Below are 18,636 nucleotides of genomic sequence, written 5' to 3'. Positions count from 1 at the left end.
TCTCAGCTGCAGCTCCAGCCAGGATGTTTTGCAATGAGCCTGGGGGAAAGCATCCATTCCGGGAAGATCAGGGAGTGGACTGTGCTTGCCAGCAGGGGTCTGGGTGAGAGGGCAGTCACTGCCTGCCGGGCTAGGGTGGGAGCAGGGCAGCTCTGGGACAGCCCATTCCTCAGGCCCTCCAGGGGACCTTGGCCTCTAAGCTGTTTATCTGTCAGTCTGCCTGTCCATCTGGATTAGAGGGGCTGGCTTGCTTGCATCAGTTCCCCAAAGGGCTCCCAACTGCAGGGCAGCTTGAGCCTTGCTTTGCTTTAGTTCATCTTTGAATATTTTTGAATATGACTCGAAAGAGATTACTGAAGAAGAAAGATGCACTTGCTTCCAGCCGCACTGCCCCTGCCCAGACTCCTGGGTCCCAGGACTAAACTCCCTCCAGTCCCTTTTGTTGCTGGTTGTCTAGTGTTCTGTTTGCAAACAGAAATTTCTGCCTTTCCACATCCTTTCCTACCCCAAAGGAAGCTTGCTATACATGATGCTTTGGGCTTTGTTCTCTACAGGGGCCACACGATTGTTTGCACAGGACTCCGGTAGGGGTGGGTGGGGCTTGCCACCCATCCATCGTCTTCAAACACTATATGGATCCCCCCAGTCAGGGCTATCCCTATATTTACGTTGGAGAAACACTGCTGCAAGTGCAAAGCTCCTCCTTTTGTGTAGTTAGAGCCACACCCTTGCACGGCCTAACCTGTTCCTCCTATCTTTTAATGTAGCCATATCCTGAGAAGACCCTGAGGAACTGATACCAGGAAGCATTCCCAAGGGAAAACTATGCGTGACAAAGTCAAGGACTTCAACCCAGGTGGACTGGCATTCAGCTCTTGTCTCTTCGTCTGATGTACTGCTGGGGACTTTAGAGCTTCTAAACCTGGGAAGCGCCAGCTAGTGTGTCAGGGTCTCACAGCTGCCCTGCAACTGCTGCCCACTTGTCCTGACACCTGGAGCTCCCCTGTGTGTGTGACAGAGTCCCTCTTCTCTGCATGCCCAGAAGAGGGCTTCAGGCCTCCACAGCCAGCCGTACTCACAGAAGTCCGTCGTCAATCCATTGAACAGATGTGTCTTACAGATGGGTATGTTGAGGCAGCCGAGAGAAAGCAATCAGTGACTTGGGTTATGGTTGAGGTCAAGGTGGGTTCCAGGCCCCAGGCTCCCACATGTCCCCACCTAGCACCCTCTTGTCCTAGTCTTTCTTACAGGGTCACTTTGGGTTTTGTCCCTACAAGCTTCTTCTTGTCTTCTCCATGTCTCTCAGCCTTGCTTACCTACCTATGGTCCCTTTCCTTAGTGTTCATTGACCCTCGGCGCTCCCTCCCTCCCTCCCTCCCTCCCTCCCTCCCTCCCTCCCTCCCTCTCTCTCTCTCTCCTTCTCTCTCTCTCTCTCTCTCTCTCTCTCTCTCTCTCTCTCTCTCTCTCTGTGTGTGTATGATGTGTATTAGCTGAAGCTCACACATATAAAGCCTGGCCTTTGCTCCATGATTTTGGTGGTATATCATCCGTGTTCCTTCAGAGTTACATGCCCAGAATTTAACATGCTCTGCTGGGTTATCAATTCTCTTGGGAGAAAAAGTTGAGGAATGACCTGAGGTGACCCAGTCACTCCTATGTTCCAAGGGACCATGAGACCCACACTCTACCTGTTCTGGGCCACCTTTGATAAGCAGGAGATCTTGGAAATCTCTTTCTGTGGGCTCAGTTTGCCCTTCTGTAAAGTGAGGACGAGACTCTTTGTTTTTGTTTTTGTTTTTATTTCCAAAAGCACTGAGGGATTGAAATAAACTGTCTGCTGGAGATCACAGGGGTGTCATTTCCAGTTCTGAGCACTCTAAATTTTGCAGGTAAATCAAATCTGTCCATTTGTGGTTGCAGACATGTCTACTTGTACACATGTATAAATCCTAATTCATTTTGGAGACGAGGATCATATATTTGAATATGAGGTACTTGTATATGTTAATTAAAATTTAATGATAGTCACGCCCCCTCTTATATCTCTTGAGGGGCAGAGCGGGGCCTGGTTGGTCTGCCTGGGTTCAAATCCAGATGTGCTGGTGGTTCATGTGCTCATCTGTGTAATAAACTCACCAGTGTACCTGTCTCAAGGCATTTGTGGAGCCCTTTTCCTAAGTCCTCTCCCACAAGACTCACCCTGAAAGAGCTACTGGTTCTTGTGTTATCCCAGCAGTGAAAATGTCTGATCCTTGAGAAAGCCAAGGGTAGCCCATGCCTCCCAGGTTCTCACCTCTTTTCTTTTCCCATCTGTGCAGGTTGAATGACCTTGGTTGAGAATTTGGTGCTTGGCTGGGCAGCAGTGCTGGAGTAAAGTGGATGTAGAAACTTTGGGGGTCCGGGATAGACTGGCTGTTGTACCAGAAGAAATCTCACAGGCAGTGTCTGCAGCAGGGCATTCGTCATGGGGCATTCCTTGCTGTGCATCAGCACTTTCTTAGTTGGTGCTTCCTGGGTTGCTGGCAGTCTGTAATGTTTTTAATGCACAAAATGGGGTTCTCTCATCAAGCCAGTCTGGGGAACATTTCTGGCTGTCTTTCCTGTGGACACCAAAATGCTTGTTATTATTGCTATAGAGCCTTCAGTAAACAAATACTTCCAGCCTGGCTTAATGCAGAGCCTCCCAAATGCCCTCTTCCTTGGTGTAATCTGTTCTACAAGGCTCTGTAGGATCCCTGTGGCAGGCACAGATCAGATGCATCAATGGTATGGAAATCAGCAAAGCAGTGCATCTATGGGTTACTCTTGGCGACAGGAAAATGATCTGTCATAAAGCAATGCTGCTCAGCCGCAGTGACAGCTCATATGCAGTGGCATCTCGTGTACTTGGGAAAAGGCAGACTCTGATTCGGCAGGTCTGGGTGTGGCTAGGGTCCTGTTTCTGTGACAAGCTCCTTGGGGATGACATTGCTGGGTCAGGGACCACAGTTTGCAAAGGGGGATTGTAAAGACTCCTCTGTGACAACAAATTTCTGCCCATGTCCACCTCTGTTGCAGCATTTGGAGGTGGCTGTTTCTGAATTAGGTCATCAGATAGAGCAGCAGGACCCGATCTGGTCTTTCTGTGCTAAACAAGAAATCCTAGCAGGGACAGAATATGCAGACAGGTTAGTGGCGGCAGTGGACGTGATGCACTGACTGTTGCTGAGGACAGTACGGTCCTTCAGGTCTGTGCAGTGCTAGTGGAGTCTTTCTGAAGAGATGACAATCTCTTACACTTCTGTCACTTGCTCTTTCTCAGCAAATAAGGTTTGAGGTTGCTAGTGGTTTAATTTTTTATTTATTAATTTTTAAAGAGACATTTCCCCCTTTTTTTTCCTTGGGTCTAGAGTCATTAAACAGGGATTAGCTGGATAAATAGAGGAAGTGATTTTTAAACTGTTTGCAAACTTAATGCGAAGAGCCCAGCCTTGCAAATTATCACATCTAATCAGAGGCCCTCGCTTCGCTGCTCCAGTAATTGTAGTGGTATTAGTCAAGTTCTTGTTGTCTCCTCATTAGCTGTGAAAAGGAGACTCAAGACATACTTCATTAGAGTGTCCTGGAAATGCACCGCTAATACAGAGATAGAGGCAGAGGGCAGGAGGGCAGGAGGGAGGGCAGGAGGGAGGGCAAGAGGTGTGTAAGATGGGCAGAGGGTACCACACTCACATCTGAAAAGGTGGGCTCATCATCTTTCATTGCTTCATGGGCATCTTCTCAACTTACCTGAAGAGGGGCAGATGGCGAAGGAAGGGCCCAGAGATTCAACACGCAGAGGCTGAAATCCGGGTGGCTTCCCTGAGTCTTCTCTTTCCTGGTCAGGGCTCAGTTTCCCCTGGTTGGGCTGTGAGGGTGGCTGGTTGCTGGCTCCTTTCTGGTGCTCCTGGCCTGGGTCTGAGTTCTGAGGCCTTAGTGGACCAAAGCTGCCTTCATCTTCAATTCTATGGAGGCCATGCTTGAAAGCTTTAAGATTCCATCTTATCTGTGCTGTTTTCTGATGAAAGGACAAGTACTACACGAGCTTACTCATAGGGGGAGTGAGCGCTCTTAGAAGTTGACAATGGAATGGACAGTATGAGGAACTGGAGAGCAATCAGGGAAGGGAAGCAAGGCGGTGAAGGGAAGCAAAGGGAGGTGAAGGGAAGAAAAGGGAGGTGAAGGGAAACAAAGGGAGGTGAAGGGAAACAAAGGGAGGTGAAGGGAAGCAAAGGGAGGTGAAGGGAAGCAAAGGGAGGTGAAGGGAAGCAAAGGGAGGTGAAGGGAAGCAAAGGGAGGTGAAGGGAAGCAAAGAGAGGTGAAGGGAAGCAAAGGGAGGTGAAGGGAAGCAAAGGGAGGTGAAGGGAAGCAAAGGGAGGTGAAGGGAAGCAAAGGGAGGTGAAGGGAAGCAAAGGGAGGTGAAGGGAACAAAGGGGAGGTGAAGGGAGCTAAAGGGAAGCAAAGGGAGGTAATAGTATGGATGAGTAGTTAAGATAATGAAAGTTATTCTGATTTGACAATGCATCAAAATACCAGATCATACCCCTAAAACAATATACAGTTCTTGTGGGCCAATTGCAAATAAAGGAAAAGGAACCCTTTAATCAACTCATTTTTCCTTTCTCCCCTCCATCCCTGTCCCTCCTTCAGTCCCACTTTCCTCTTTCTTTTTCATCTACAGTTTGTATAGTCTGGCAATCATTTAAATTTAAATGAACTGTAAAGAAACTAAGCCACATCTGGTGGCTCAAAGCCTGTAATCCCAGCTACTCAAGAGGCTGAGGCAGGAGGTTCACAAGTTCAAGGTCTTCTTGTGCTGCAGAAGTGAGTTCCAGGCCATTCTGGGAAACTTCATTAGACTTTGGTTCAAAAATACGAATTGAATCTGCAGCTGGGCTTAACTCAGTTGTAGAGGCCATGCTGAATCCACAGAACTGCGGACAAGCACACTGACAACATGATCCAACTGAAAAGTTCACTTCCCAGTTGACCAGCCACATTCAGGTGGCTCAGCAGCGGACCTTGTCTAGTGGATGCTACATGGAGAATGTAGGGAATTCACTGGACAGCCAGCATCCTGCGGTTTGACTGGGTTGCTGATCCGTACAGGTGTGAGGAAGGATCAGAGCCAGGAGCCTCACTTCGTGGTGCTCACACTCATCTGAGAGGGAGACTACAAGGTCACTGTAGTTAGATGCAGCTGGAGTCAAGAGCAAGATGACAGGAACGCCTGCAGCTAGCAGGCAAGTGAGCTTCTGGGCCAGCCTAGAGGCTAGAGAGAGCCAGAGCATTATCCTGGTGAGCAGGGGCTCCACAGTGTGAGGTCTGTCTACACCTGTGCTTGTCTGAGGATAAGACTGGTCCCCAATGCATAAACCCCACTTACAAACTTCAAAGAAAGAGCCCATCTTGGGGGCCTTGCCATTCTTAAAGCCAGAAAGACCTTGCAGAGGCACACCCCTGGCCACAGCACTCTGCTTGTTCGCACCCACATCTACATCTTTTCTCTCACCCAAACAGCTCTACGCATCTTGGATGCCTTTAATTTATTACTATTATTATTATTATTATTATTTTACATTTTAAGAAAAAGTCTCACTCTGTAGCCCAAGCTGGCTTCGAAGTCTAGACAATCCTCCTGCCTCAGCTTCAAGGTGTTGTGAGAATAGTCAGGAGCCACTATGCCCAGTTATTTTGACTGCCTAGCTTCTTAGATCTGTGCTGTCTTCTGTATCTGGCCTCTGCACATGTTGCGTCTCTGCCCGGGACACTCTTTCCCCACCATGTACCCTCTCACTAGGGAAGTCTTTAACCGCCTTGGCCTCCAGGGTCAGACCAGGCCTCCCATCCCAGCTGGTCTCAAGCATAAGCAGCAGCTTGCAATGATCTACTCGGTCAGCGTCTACACATGGATGTCAGTGGGACTGGCTCCAGAGCTCTGGGCACAGAGTATGAGGAAGGATGTAGGGGCTATGCTCTGGACCAACGGGTTAACTCCATAGGGGAGAGGGGTCCACAGAGAAACAGGCCGGCCTAGAACCTGCCCCGGATTGGACCCCCACGGTAGTGGGCAGAGCACAAAGAGATTGAACAGCCTGGAGCAGGGGCTCAACATCTGCTCCATAGGGACAGTAGAAAGGCAGATAGTGATGGCTCAAAGGAGACCCAAGACTGCTGCAGAGGACAAGGATGTAAACTTGGACCCAGAGGGAAGAGTTGGAAGCTCATCTGCGCCACTTTCTAGCCCCATGAACTTGCACCAGCTCGGGTTTGTATGCATTAGGCTTATTTACAACGCCGCGGAGGTATGTAAAGTGCACGGCAGTGGCAGAGGCCTGGCAAACCTGGCCAAGTGGAGCCATAGCACGGCCATGGCGAGCTCCGCCTGCGGAGGGCTTGCAGATGAGAAACGGTTTCTGGGATTGCTGCTTCCATCATCAGGACCTTCTGTGCAAAGGGAGGAGGAGTGACACCAGGACCAAGGAGAGTTTCTCGGGCTGCCAGTCAGTTACTGGGGAACTGGGTGTGGGGTTGGGATGGAGATGGGGTGAGTCTGAGCAACCTCGGAGGCGTGCAAACAGGTCATGTATCACTTGTGTCATTCAGACCTCTATTTGGCAGGGCAATGACAACTATATGACTATGAAATTTGTATACAGGCACAGGCCACACCAGTCTCTTGCTATTACTTCTGTGCAGGAGCCAGGTGCTCCTGGGTTCCAGGTCTGACGAGTTTTATCTGGGTATGTAGGATCCATCCCAGGCCACAGGGAAGCCCAAGTCATAATAGTTCATGGCGCTTACCACCCTGCTTTGTGTCCTTACAGATCCTTCTAGGCAATGACAGAGGCATGGCATGTAACAGTGGAGAGCAGGGTAGGTGAGCTGCATCCGAATCTGAGCTTAGATGCAAGTCTTAGCTGTGTAGTAAGCCACTCTACCATAGAAGCCGCGGTTATGGCAACTGTCCAGTGGGGAACTAGTAATGAGCTTGTTGGGATTAATGATATTTGCACAGTGCCTGCCTTAGAGTCGTGGGCAATACATTCAGCCTCCCTCCCTCCCTCCCTCCCTCCCTCTCCCCTCACCTTCTTCTCTCCCTTGCTCCCTTCTGACGGGCTGCTCTGGTCAGCCTGTCCCTCTGCTGTAGCCCTTTGTGTCTCAGGCCTTGAATACTCCCCCACTATCCCCTGAGCCTTGGAGTCCAATTTCTCTTCCTCAGTGAGGACAAAGGGCTGAGTCAGCTCTCTGGGGATTCACTCTTGAGGTTCCAATGAGTCTGGGTGTCTCCGCACCAGCACTCAGGCTGCTAATGGCCTCAGAATGGATTTGGGCCCTGCACTGTGGAGTTCACTGGAAAAGCTACAGTGGGTCTTTTTTTTTTTTTTTTTTTTTTTTTTTTTTTTATGGCTTCCACACAATAGGTTTCCTTTTAATCAGGAACTGGTTGTCTGCCTTTCTGGCTTCTGGTGACTTCCTCTCTGGCCCTATAAAGGCCACAAGAGGATCAATTAGATGTCCCTGGTGCTGAGAGATGGAAAAGGGCCAGAGGTGGCTGTGTGCCTCCTCCCTGCTGTATTGGATAGTGCAGAGGACAGTAAAGCCAGCTTTCTTGGGCTTTCAAATGCTCTGCCTATGGGAGCCTTCAGGACTCCAGATGCACTTGCTCAGTGAGGGTAAGAGCTTGGGCCACATGACCTCAGCATCCCAGAGGGGTTAAATAGCCTGTTAGAGGTCATGAGGCTAGTGGCAACCTTCTCTGAGTCCTTGCCACACTTGATCTTCTGTATCCCAGGCTAACCACCTCTGAGACCCTATGACACTCACTCACTCACAAATGTTGGATTTCATTGTCCTAGCTACTGTTCCCAGATGACCAGCCCCATGTGACAGTTGTCTTTCAGCCAGGCTGCAAACATAGACTATCTAGGATGAAGGGGCAAAGGTCCGGTTGAGGGAGATCTGAACTTCTGTGGCCTTCACTGAGCTGCCCACTTCTTACAGCATATTTCTTCTGAAAACCTATGGTGGTAAAATGGTCCCACCTTCCCTCTTCCCCCGTTCCCTCTATTCTTACTCCTCAGATAAAGGTATCCCCCAACAATCCATGGCAGCACTTCAAGTCACATGAGGACTGATCACACCTTCATCCTCTGGGCCTGGTGAGGCATCTGTGCCATGGGGAAGTGATAAAAAAGAAGGCAACAGAGTCCACGTCCGAGACAGGCCCCTCTCCTCTTTCTGAGGGACCCACATGATGGCCAAGCTACCCATCGACTATGTATGTGTAAGGTGCCTAGGTCAGTCCATGCATGGTCCTCAGTTGGTGCATCAGTCTCCGTAAGCCCCCCCCCCCCCCGGGTGAGGTTACTTGGCTCTGTTGGTCTTCTTGTGGCGCTCCTGTCCCCTTCAGGTCCTTCTATTCCTGCCCCCACTCTTCCACAAGACTCCCTGAGCGCCACCCAGCCTGTGAGTGTCAGCATCTGCTTTGATCAGCTTTTGGAGCCTCTCAGAGGACAGCTCTGATAGGCTCCAGTCTGCAAGCATAGCAGAGTGTTGTTAGTGGTGTCAGGGTTGGCTCTCTCCCATGGGGTGGGTCTCAGGTTGGGCCAGGCATTGGTTGGACATTCCTTCAATCTCTGCTTTATTTTTATCCCTGCACATCTTGTAGGCAGGGTACATTTGGGCTTAGTTGAGGGTTTTGTGGATGGGTTGGTGTTCCCATCCTTCTGCTAGGAGTCATGTCTAGTTAGAGACAGTCTCCATGACCCTTGCTAATAGGAGTCTCAGCTAGAGTCACCCCCATATCCTCTCAGGAGTCTCCAGCTTGTCTCAGAGATGCTGCCACCCATGGCTTCTCATCTCTCTGTAAGCCCTCTGTCCCCCACCCCCTCTCCCCACTTCTGAGCTCCACCCTTATTTCTCATTTCTCTCCACCCTTGCTCTCCTACCCTGTTCTGTCTCTTCAACCCCTTTTGCTGTCTATTCTCTTTCCCCCACTGAGTGAGACTTAAGCATCCTCCCTTGGGTCCTCCTGGTTACTTACCTTCTTTGGGTCAGTGAACTGTAGTATGGTTATCCCGTTCCATATAGCTAATACCCGCTTATAAGTGAATACACACCAGTCCTTTTTTTATACCCCTGTTTTTATTTTGTATGTGTACGGACATTTGCCTGCACCTGTATATGTGCATCACACATGTGTCTGGTACCCACAGAGGAGGGTGTCAGCTCTCATGGAACTGGAGTTACAGACGATTGTGAGCTACTGTGTAGGTGCTGGCAATCAAACCCGATCCCCTGCGAGAGCAGCAAGTGCTTTTGACTGCAGAACTGTTTCTCCAGTCCCAGATCTAATCTATGATCCTCAGACCACCAGCAGTGTCTAGGAACATGGCTTTCAACCTGTGGGTTGGGATCCCCTGAGGGGATCAAACCACACTTTTAAGAGTCATATATCTGATATCCTGTGTATCATATATTTACATTATGACTCATAACAGTAGCAAAATTACAGTTATGAAGTATCAATGAAAATAATATGGCTGGGGGGTCGCCACAACACGAGGAACTGTATTAAAGGGTCCAAGCTTTAGGAAAGTTAAGAAGCACTGATCTAGGAAGTTATTAATATTTAAATCCCTAATTCCCTCTCCATACTCTTGAAACAGCAATCTGTGTTTTTAACAAGCTCTCCAGATGTCTCTCATGCCACCTACCTTGCCTATAGTCTGGATTAGATCTTCTTTTCATGGGCCTAGAGTTAGGGGAGACCACTGTAGACTGAGCTATGTGGCTGGAGAAGGCTTTTCCAAGTTGGTTGTATCAGAAATGGACTTCTGGAGGACAGGTAAGGGTGACAGGCTGGGTGTGGGTGTGAGAAGCCGTGCGCAGGAGGGGCAGGGCGGAGGGCAGGGCTTTCACATCTTTTCCTGTCCTGCCAACCGAGAATGAGCACCAAGGTCAGGGTTGGAATTCAGAATCGACCCTGATTGAGTTATTATGGCTTAAGGATGTTACATATGTATTAAATTATAGAGGTCTAATTTGGGTCAGATGCCCATCCCATCCGCTCACCCATCAATCCCCTGTCCATTTGCCCACCCATCCACCTGCCTGTCTACCCACCCACCCACCTAATTATTAATCTATCCAACCATCTATGCATGCATGCACCCTATACATTCCTCCATTTTTTTTTTGAGTCAGAGTCTGGCATGGCTGAGACTGACTTTGGGCTCCTGAGACTCCTGCTTCTCCACCCCAGACACCAGAATTACAAGTGTGAGCCATTGTCTTGGCTTATTTTTTTTCTTTTAATCAAAATAAGCCTTCCTCATCATTAGGCTTCATTCAGCTGGGCTCGTCCTTTGCAGAGATGGGGTAGCAAGAGGTACCAACTTGCAAGCTCAGACACTTGAGTCACTGAAAAAGCTACACAGAGTTTTTCTACCAAATGTTTTCCCATCACTGTGTAAAATATTACACCAAATATTTGTAGGTGTCATGGGATAGGACCAATATGTAACTTCAAGTTCTGATTTTGTCTCTGAGAAGGTGTGAGTTTGATGTGTTCAGAGTGTACCTTCAGCCAGGCAGGATGCCCCCAGTTAGCTGTACTCCTTTGTTTAGCTCTTACAGCGGCCTCACCTCTCTTTCTTACCAACCTTCTTATTTAATTTTGAGAATAATATTGTGAAGTCTGGGGAAATTCAAACCCAGAATGTAAATGACTTGTTCCAAGGTACAAAAGAAATAAGCTGCAGAGGGACCTGTGCTCATCCGTGTGACTTCTATTTACAATATTGGGGACATTGTTACCTGGGTTCTGTTTTAGGCAAGACGAGGTCATGCTGGGATGTCCAGGCCACATACACCATCCATGCTAAGTGTGGGGCCATGCCCAATGCAGAAAACAATTCTAGAAACCCAAGATCCATGTCCAAAGGGAAGTTAGCAAGTCCCTCAAGTGGAAAGAATAGGGAAACCCCCAACCTCATCACGAGTAGAGGCTCTGATAAAAGAAAAAGAAAACCCTCAGTCTTTAAACATTTGATGGTCCCCATGAATTTAACACCTCACACATGTTGGTAGGTCACTGTGAAAAGGAAATCAAAACATATAGTGGTAGTAAAAATGTGGCTCTTTGAACAATAGTAAAACACTTCAGCAACCCTCCATATAGAATTAATTAACATGAAACCCAGCATCCTGGTTTCTGCAGAGCCCTAAAGTGGTTGCCAGAATTTAATTAGACTTAACCTTTTTCCCTACACCAGCACCGCTTTATAATAACTGCAGATCATTATTAATTCCTTTGGTGTTCGCTGTAATAACATTAATCACGATGAACTTCTTTCTGTGGTAATGTGTATGTAATATGTAATTCCATCGCAATTGAGTATTAGTTAAAGCTAAATTGAAATTAATTTCACAAAAAAAGACACTATTTGTTATTGGATACTGTATATTCATAAAATAACATTTTAGAGCAATTTATAGTAAGGTGGCCAGATTAGGAGGCATTTGGTAAGCTGCTGAAAGTTCACTGGCAGAGCCGTTTGTTGTTGATGACTGCAGCCCTTCTGACTGCTGTCATCCAGTATCCCAAAGGCACTTGAAATATCAAAGCAGAAAATGAGGAGGCTATTCTGGTGGTCCTCAGGGAGACGGCACCATAGCAACCTCCCAAGCCTGGACAGACACCTACATGGAACCTGCCTCGCTTCTGCCTGAACTCGGGTTACACGAGCTCATCATCTGCTTCCCCCCCCAGGGTCAGTCTTCTCTTCTGTAAAGGGTGCTACAGCCTCCGCCTGCCATGGGGAGCTCCGGGAGAATACGCACAACCTTTGCAAGATGGAAGCCCATCAACATCTCAGCCCGGACGGGGGAAGAGCCCGTGAGGCTTCATCTATAGCTGCAGGTGGAGAGGCAGTCACTTCACGTCAGTGGTGTCGCCACAGGTGAGTTGCCTGTGTTTCAATTAATAACTCCCACGCCTGTGTTCATGCAGGTGGCCATAATTATTAAAACACATGCCAACACACGCACACACACACACACACACGCACACACAGAAGAAGGGCAACTTTCTTAGAAACAGGAGGTGGATGAGGGAGGGTAATGACATGAATATGATCAAAATGCATTATATGCGCGGATGAAACTGTCAAAGAATAAACTAAAATATATTTTTTAAAAAACCATGGAACGCAGGGAGTACTGTGAACATACGCAATCACAGTACTTGATAAAAAGGAGCAGCCCCTGTCGGCGCTGCACCGTCTAGCGGAAATAAGACGCCAACAACCAGACTTCTTCTCGAGATCTTTACTCAGGATTAAGCTCAGTGGGAATGGCCCTGAAGAAGGGAAGGGCCAAGCTTAAGTACAACTCAAGGGCCAATCAGCTCATGCCAGGTGTCACCTCCTCATAGGTCTGCGTCAGAGCAGGACTGCTCGTCATCAGATCACCAGTTACCCTTGCACAGCCTTTTGCCATATAAGGACTTGTTTATCTTAGAGAGCGCTCGCTGTCGGGATGGCGGAAGGTGGAAGCCTACGCCATATTAAGGCGCGGCACCTCGCAGCTCTCCATAAGCCGCCCCCCCCACAATCCGAGTCTCATTTTGTTTTTGTCTTGCTGAGCTCTGTGATAAAATGTTTGAAAGTAGAGGTTTTAGAAAGTTGCTAGGTGTGGTGGTGCACCCCGGTAATCCCAGCACTCGGGAGGCAGAAGCAGGTGGATCCTTGTGAGTTTGAGACCAGCCTGGTCTACAAAGCGAGTCTAGGACAGCCAAGGTTATACATAGAAACCCTGTCTTGAAAAACAAACAAACAACAACAACACAAGAAAGCCGAGGAAGGGGATTTTTTACATATCAAGAGTATATGTCACTAACTTTCAGATGTCAACTTGCTCCTGCCTCTGCCCTTTGTAGTGTATGTCGATGCTTATGCTGACGAAACTGGTCATCCATATATTCATTTCTTCGAGGAGAAGTCAGAACACAAGAAGATATACCCTGCTGCCTTCAGGATGCTGGTGATCCAGGAGGAGATGGAAATAAATAGGTAAGTGTAGTATTAATATAGCACACACAGGAAAGGGCAATATTAAACTTAGGTAAGGCAGGGCTGGGGATAGGGCTTAGTTGGAAGAGTGCTAACCTAGTGTATACAAAACCCAGTGTTTGATCTGTGGTACCACGTTAAGCAGGTGTGGTGGCACACACCTGTAATCCCTGCACTCTGGAGGTGGAAGTAGGAGGATTAATGTTCACGGTCATCCTCAGCTATATAGTGGGTTTGAGAATAGCTTAGGCCGTATGAAGCCATGTCCCCCCAAAATATGTAAATCAAGCATGTAAATGACAGACCCTGAGCAGACAGCATGGCAGGAGGGCATCAGCCCAGCTCGGAGCATCATGGGATCCACAAAAGAGTCCTTTAGCTCAGTGAGAGAAAGAGTTGGAGTTCGGTGCAGCTGCGGCAAAGCTCAGGGATCACAGGTAAGTTGTAGTGGTGAGGGTGTGGAAATGGAGAAGTTTCCACTGGAGAGGATGTGGTATCCTGAGGAGGAGGGGCCAGCCTCCCAAACCAGTGTGCTCGCCGTTATGGAGGGCGGCCATGGCTTCACTGAAGAACCTGGGCTTGGCTTGAGCTGAGGCAGGGGAACAGGTACTTCACGCTGTTGGTTATTTATATGAGACCTTGTCTCACAAAAATGGAAACAAGCAAGGAATCCAATTGTTTTACTCACTCCTCTGACCCTTCCCCTGTTCCTTTCTTCTTTTTGAATTACCTCAGTGTTAGGGTCAAAATGATATGTGTCAGATAAGAATTAAGCATTTGTGTGTAGAGATAGATACCGTAAATAAGGTCCAAAGACACATGATAGACAGCAAAAGAAAACATTTAGAAAAATTGATAGCTCTTATCTAAATAAAGCTTTTAACAAATTGATAAGAAAATGACAAACACTAGAGGAGATAAATGGACAGGAAACCTCACTGGGCAGCAAGTTAGGGGAAAAGCGGTCCCAAGAAAGAACCAAGGAAAGATAAATTAAAATGACAAGATGCCAGCTTTTAAACCAAATTGGGCCAAATCTGAAAATGCAGGCAGCCTTCGTTACTGGAGTGGGAAGAGCAGCCATCTAATACTGAAGTGTGTTTAGGGTACGATCTTTTAATCACTAAGGGTTAATGTATGCATGTGGTTTTAACCCTGTTCAGAAGACCAAGGCTTCCCACCAAACAGTTGTGATGCAGGAAGGCGAGGCTAGATGTTTTCTATTTGGCCGTGTTCATATGCGAGGAAACACTTAGATTAAAATGTTCTCCTGCTTTCATATACTGTCCAGTGACCTAGAGGGGTGCCCTGGGTACAACTACAGTAAAATATATTCCATAAGCTTTTTGTTGTTAAAACAACAACAACAGCAACACCACTACCACCACCACCAACGGTCTGGAAAGATGACTTAGTGGTTAAGAGAACTGACTGCTCTTCCAAAGGTCTTGGGTTCAATTCCCAGCACCCATACGGTGCCTAACAACTGTCTATGACTCCAAGTTTGGACATCCTCACATATAAGATAAGGGAAAAAAACCCTCAACAAGGAGCATATGCTTGTTATATAGAACTAGTGAAGTTGGCAGTGCACAGAGATGCTTGTGTGTAATCCGAGCATCAGAGAGCGAGGGGATCAGGAGTCTCAAGGTTTCCTTCAGCTGCAGAGTGAGCCTGAGACCAGCCCGGCATGTATGAGACCTTGTCTTATAAAAATAGAAGCAAGGAAGCAAACAAAACCAAACAGTAAGCCCCGCTCCCCACTAAGAATTCAAGAAACTAAGAAAAGTAGTGACAAAAAGATAATCTCCACAAAAATATAATTCCAAGAATTCAGCAGACACAGGTATTTCGGAAGAAGCCTACATAAACATACAGAGCCATGTGACATAAGCCTCCTGGCAATAAAAAAAAAAAAAAACCATTAGCCTAAAATGCAGTTAAGTTTGAGCGAGAAAAAGAAACAAAAGCAAAAGAGAAGAGAGAGCTTTTGGGGTCTAGAAAGTTCTTCAGCACAAGAGAGTCTCTCTATGAATTATGTGCTAGGACGTGGGGACCAGTTTTAAAAGACAGATTTAAATAAAACATATACAAGACCTGGGGCTCACATCTTTGCCCCAAATAAATAAATAATAGAGGACTTGGGTCTGGCAAAGCTATGGGTGAAAGTGCTAGTTTTATGTGGGGCCCATTAAATTTCTCCCTGACACTTAAGATTGACATCCTGCCTTCAGGATATATGTCATACAATTGAAAACTACAAAAATAATATACAACTAACATCAGGCAGAGAAAGGGGCCAATGGGGACGGACACTGTAAGTGCTGGTGTCATTGTTTCTGAGAACAGGAGCCCAGTCAATACTGGACGAATTTAAAGCATGCCCTTTAATGGATGGAGAGATGGCTCGGTGGTTAAGAGCACTGGCTGCTCTTCCAGAGGACTCAGGTTCAAATCTCAGCACCTACAGGGCAGCTCACAACCATCTTTAACTTCAGTTTCCAGGGGATCCAACACCTTCTTCTGGCCTCTGTGGACACCACACACACGTGTGGTGCACAAACATACACACAGGCTGAGGAAGCCATGGGGAGCAAGCCAGTAAGCAGTGCTCCTCCATCGTCTCTGCTCCATGGTCCCTGCCTTCCTTTCTTGGTGGACTGACCATAAACTGAGCTGAAATAAACCTTTTCCTCCAGAAGTTGCTTTTGGTCATGATGTTTATTACAGCAATAGAAAGCCAACTAGAAAAATAGTTTTAACCAGAGAGGAGGACACGGGTTTTGGAAGGATGTAGTCTCTACTTCTGGATTCTGCCACCATCACAGTTGGATTTAATTTTCTTAAGAAATGACTAGACTCCTTTTCAGAGCAGATTTGCCGTTTGCTTTCTTGTCCTCAGTATTTGAGAAGTTACCTGACTTTGCATTCCTGGGATTCACCCCATTCCTCCAGAGTCCGTAGCTCTTCTGCATATTATAGGATTCAACTTACTAATTTTTTTATTATACGTTTTTGTGTTTATGTACATATATTGACAATTAGATAATTCTGTGGCACTTTTATGTGTCAATGGTGAGGAGACCTGGCTTTCTTTTTAATTGTATGTATTCTTCATTTTTGTGTCAGAGGAATGTGGGATCCATTGAAAGAACTGAGAGGGGCTGTCTTGTTCACTTGCTGGAGAAGCTCATGGATAATTCCTATTTTCTTTTCCTTAAATATTTGACTAAGCTCATCAGTGAAGCTATCTGGATTTGCAGTTTTTCTTGTGGGAAAGTTTCGAACCACAGACATAACTTTGGAAATCAATAAAGGGCTATACAAGATATTGATTTCCTCTTGAGTAGGTTTGCAGGTACTTGTTTGTCAATGACTTTGCCCAAATCACCTAAGGAGCTTGAAATTATTGGCATAAATGGGTTCCATGACCCTTTCTACATCTATGAATGGGTGGTGACATCATATTTCTCAGTCCATTATTGGCAACCGGCTCTATCTTCCTTCCTCATCAGTCTGGATAAAAGTTTACTGTTTTGGGGGCTGGAGAGATGGCTCAGAGGTTAAGAGCACTACTGTCTGCTCTTCTGGAGGTCCTGAGTTCAATTCCCAGCAACTACATGATGGCTCACAACCATCTATAATGCGATCCCCGGTGCCCTCTTCTGGTGTGCAGGCACCCATGACTGTATACTGTATATATAATAAATAAATAAATTTTAAAAAAGTTTACTGTCTTAATCTTCCTTAGGATCTGGCTTTTGAATTTGTTGATTTTATTTTACCTCTGTTTTTCTTATTCTGGTTTGTTTTTTTTTTTGTTATTCTGTTTTAATTATTTATTTCTTACACTTTGCCTTTTACTTGTTCTTGTTTTTCTGATATCTGATTTGAAAGCTGCCATCACTGAGGGCCTCCTCTTCTCTAGCGTAAGCTCTTGGAGCTATTCCTGGTCCCCTAAGCACACTGTTAGAAGAATCCTATACATATTGATATGCTGTGCTTTTATTTTTTTTCCACTCAGAATATTTTCATATTTTCTTTTTTCTTTGTTTTTTTTTTTTTCCAAGCAATTGCTCATTTGGTAGTGTCTTATTTAATTTTCACATGCTGAGGAATTTTACGATTTTTCTTTAAAATGGTTATTTTATTTGTTTATTTATTTATATTTATTGTATGAGCATGGTGTGCATGGATGTCTGTGCACCGTGTACATCCCCGGTGCATGTGGACAGCAGAGGAGGACATTGCATCTCCTGGAACTCCAGCTACTGATGGTTGTGAGCCACCAAGTCAGCAGGAACTGAACCCTGGTTTTCTGAAAAAGCAGCTAGTGCTCCTGACCACTGAACCATCGCCCCCGCCCCCAAGATTTTTCTTACTGCTTCTTCCTTGGTTGCATTGCTACTGCAAACATACTTTAGCTCTATTACAATATAAGTTTCAGCTATCTTGTGTTGGTCCAGAAGGTGCTTGTTCCCACCTCTGTCTGAAGTTTCTAACTGTTGCTGTGGATTGCATAATTTTCTTTGCAGTCTGTAAGTCAGTCTGCTCTTTCAGTATCCTGGAGTTCTGGCATCACACATAGCAACCTGGTGGACTCTCATGTCCTCCTGAGGGAGCGGCACCATTATCTTCATTATACGACCCTCTTTTCCTGTGGTAGCCTTTTCCCCCTCTCTAAAATCTGTCATGTTTGCCACCAAACGAATGACTTTTCTTTTTTTCTTCTTTGAAATTAGTGTTCATGTGCCTTGTTATTTTTTTTAACCTTCTGCTCTCAACATAGCTGTGTCTTTAGCTTTTAGCTTTTTTTGTAAGTAGCACATGGTCAGCGGATGCGCTTTTCTACTAGTCCAGCTTAATCATCTCTTTCTTTTAGAGCCCAGAGGCATGCCTAAAGATTAAAAAAAATAATAGTTTACTTTTTAAAAAAAATTATAACATAATCACATCATTTGTCTTCCTTTTTCTTCTCTCCAACCTTTTCTACATATCTCTTTGCTCTTTCTCAAATTCCTGGCTTTTCCTTTAATTGTTCTTACATATATACATATGCGTATATATATTATTAAACACACAAACACAATCTGCTCAGTCAGGAGAATGTTTTCTGTGTGTACCCGTATACACACCTTAGGGCTGGCCGGTTGGTATCAGAATGTTCAAGCTCTTGAGTTTGTAACATGACACGATCACGCTTTGTACAACTGAGTTATAAGAAAAACGTAAAACAAGCCTCATGTTTATGTTCTTTTTGCTGAACCACATTCACAGCTATCCGAGAGTGTGTGAGACCTGCGGGCTGCAGGGCAGGCACAAACGCTGGGCCATCCGTATGTAGCATGACTATAGATATACACACATACATATAGATTTACACCATCTTACTATTTGTACCTTAACCATTCAATCTGTTCTTGGTCTTCAGCTTTCTTATTTTCACTTTCCTTAATTAAAACAACTTAAGTAATTAGAAGACTACAGGAAGTTGCAAAGAAAAATACAAGGTTTCTTGCACCCTGCACCTCAGCCTTCTCAA

General features: G+C 46.2%; 1 long non-coding RNA gene across 1 annotated transcript; it reads left to right on the top strand.

Moving 5' to 3' along the window:
* The first annotated feature begins 807 nt into the window (after nucleotides 1-807).
* On the top strand, nucleotides 808-16,071 carry LOC311605463. The gene is made up of 4 exons (XR_014781965.1): nucleotides 808-1,124; nucleotides 11,795-11,984; nucleotides 12,962-13,094; nucleotides 15,593-16,071. It is a non-coding gene; the product is annotated as an uncharacterized lncRNA (long non-coding RNA).
* Nucleotides 16,072-18,636: the final 2,565 nt, after the last annotated feature.

Source organism: Acomys minous (genome assembly GCF_964271855.1).
Source record: "Acomys minous genome assembly, chromosome: 9".
Taxonomy (NCBI): domain Eukaryota; kingdom Metazoa; phylum Chordata; class Mammalia; order Rodentia; family Muridae; genus Acomys; species Acomys minous.
Note: the sequence above shows the minus strand (reverse complement) of the source record. Positions and strands in the feature narration are given on the sequence as shown.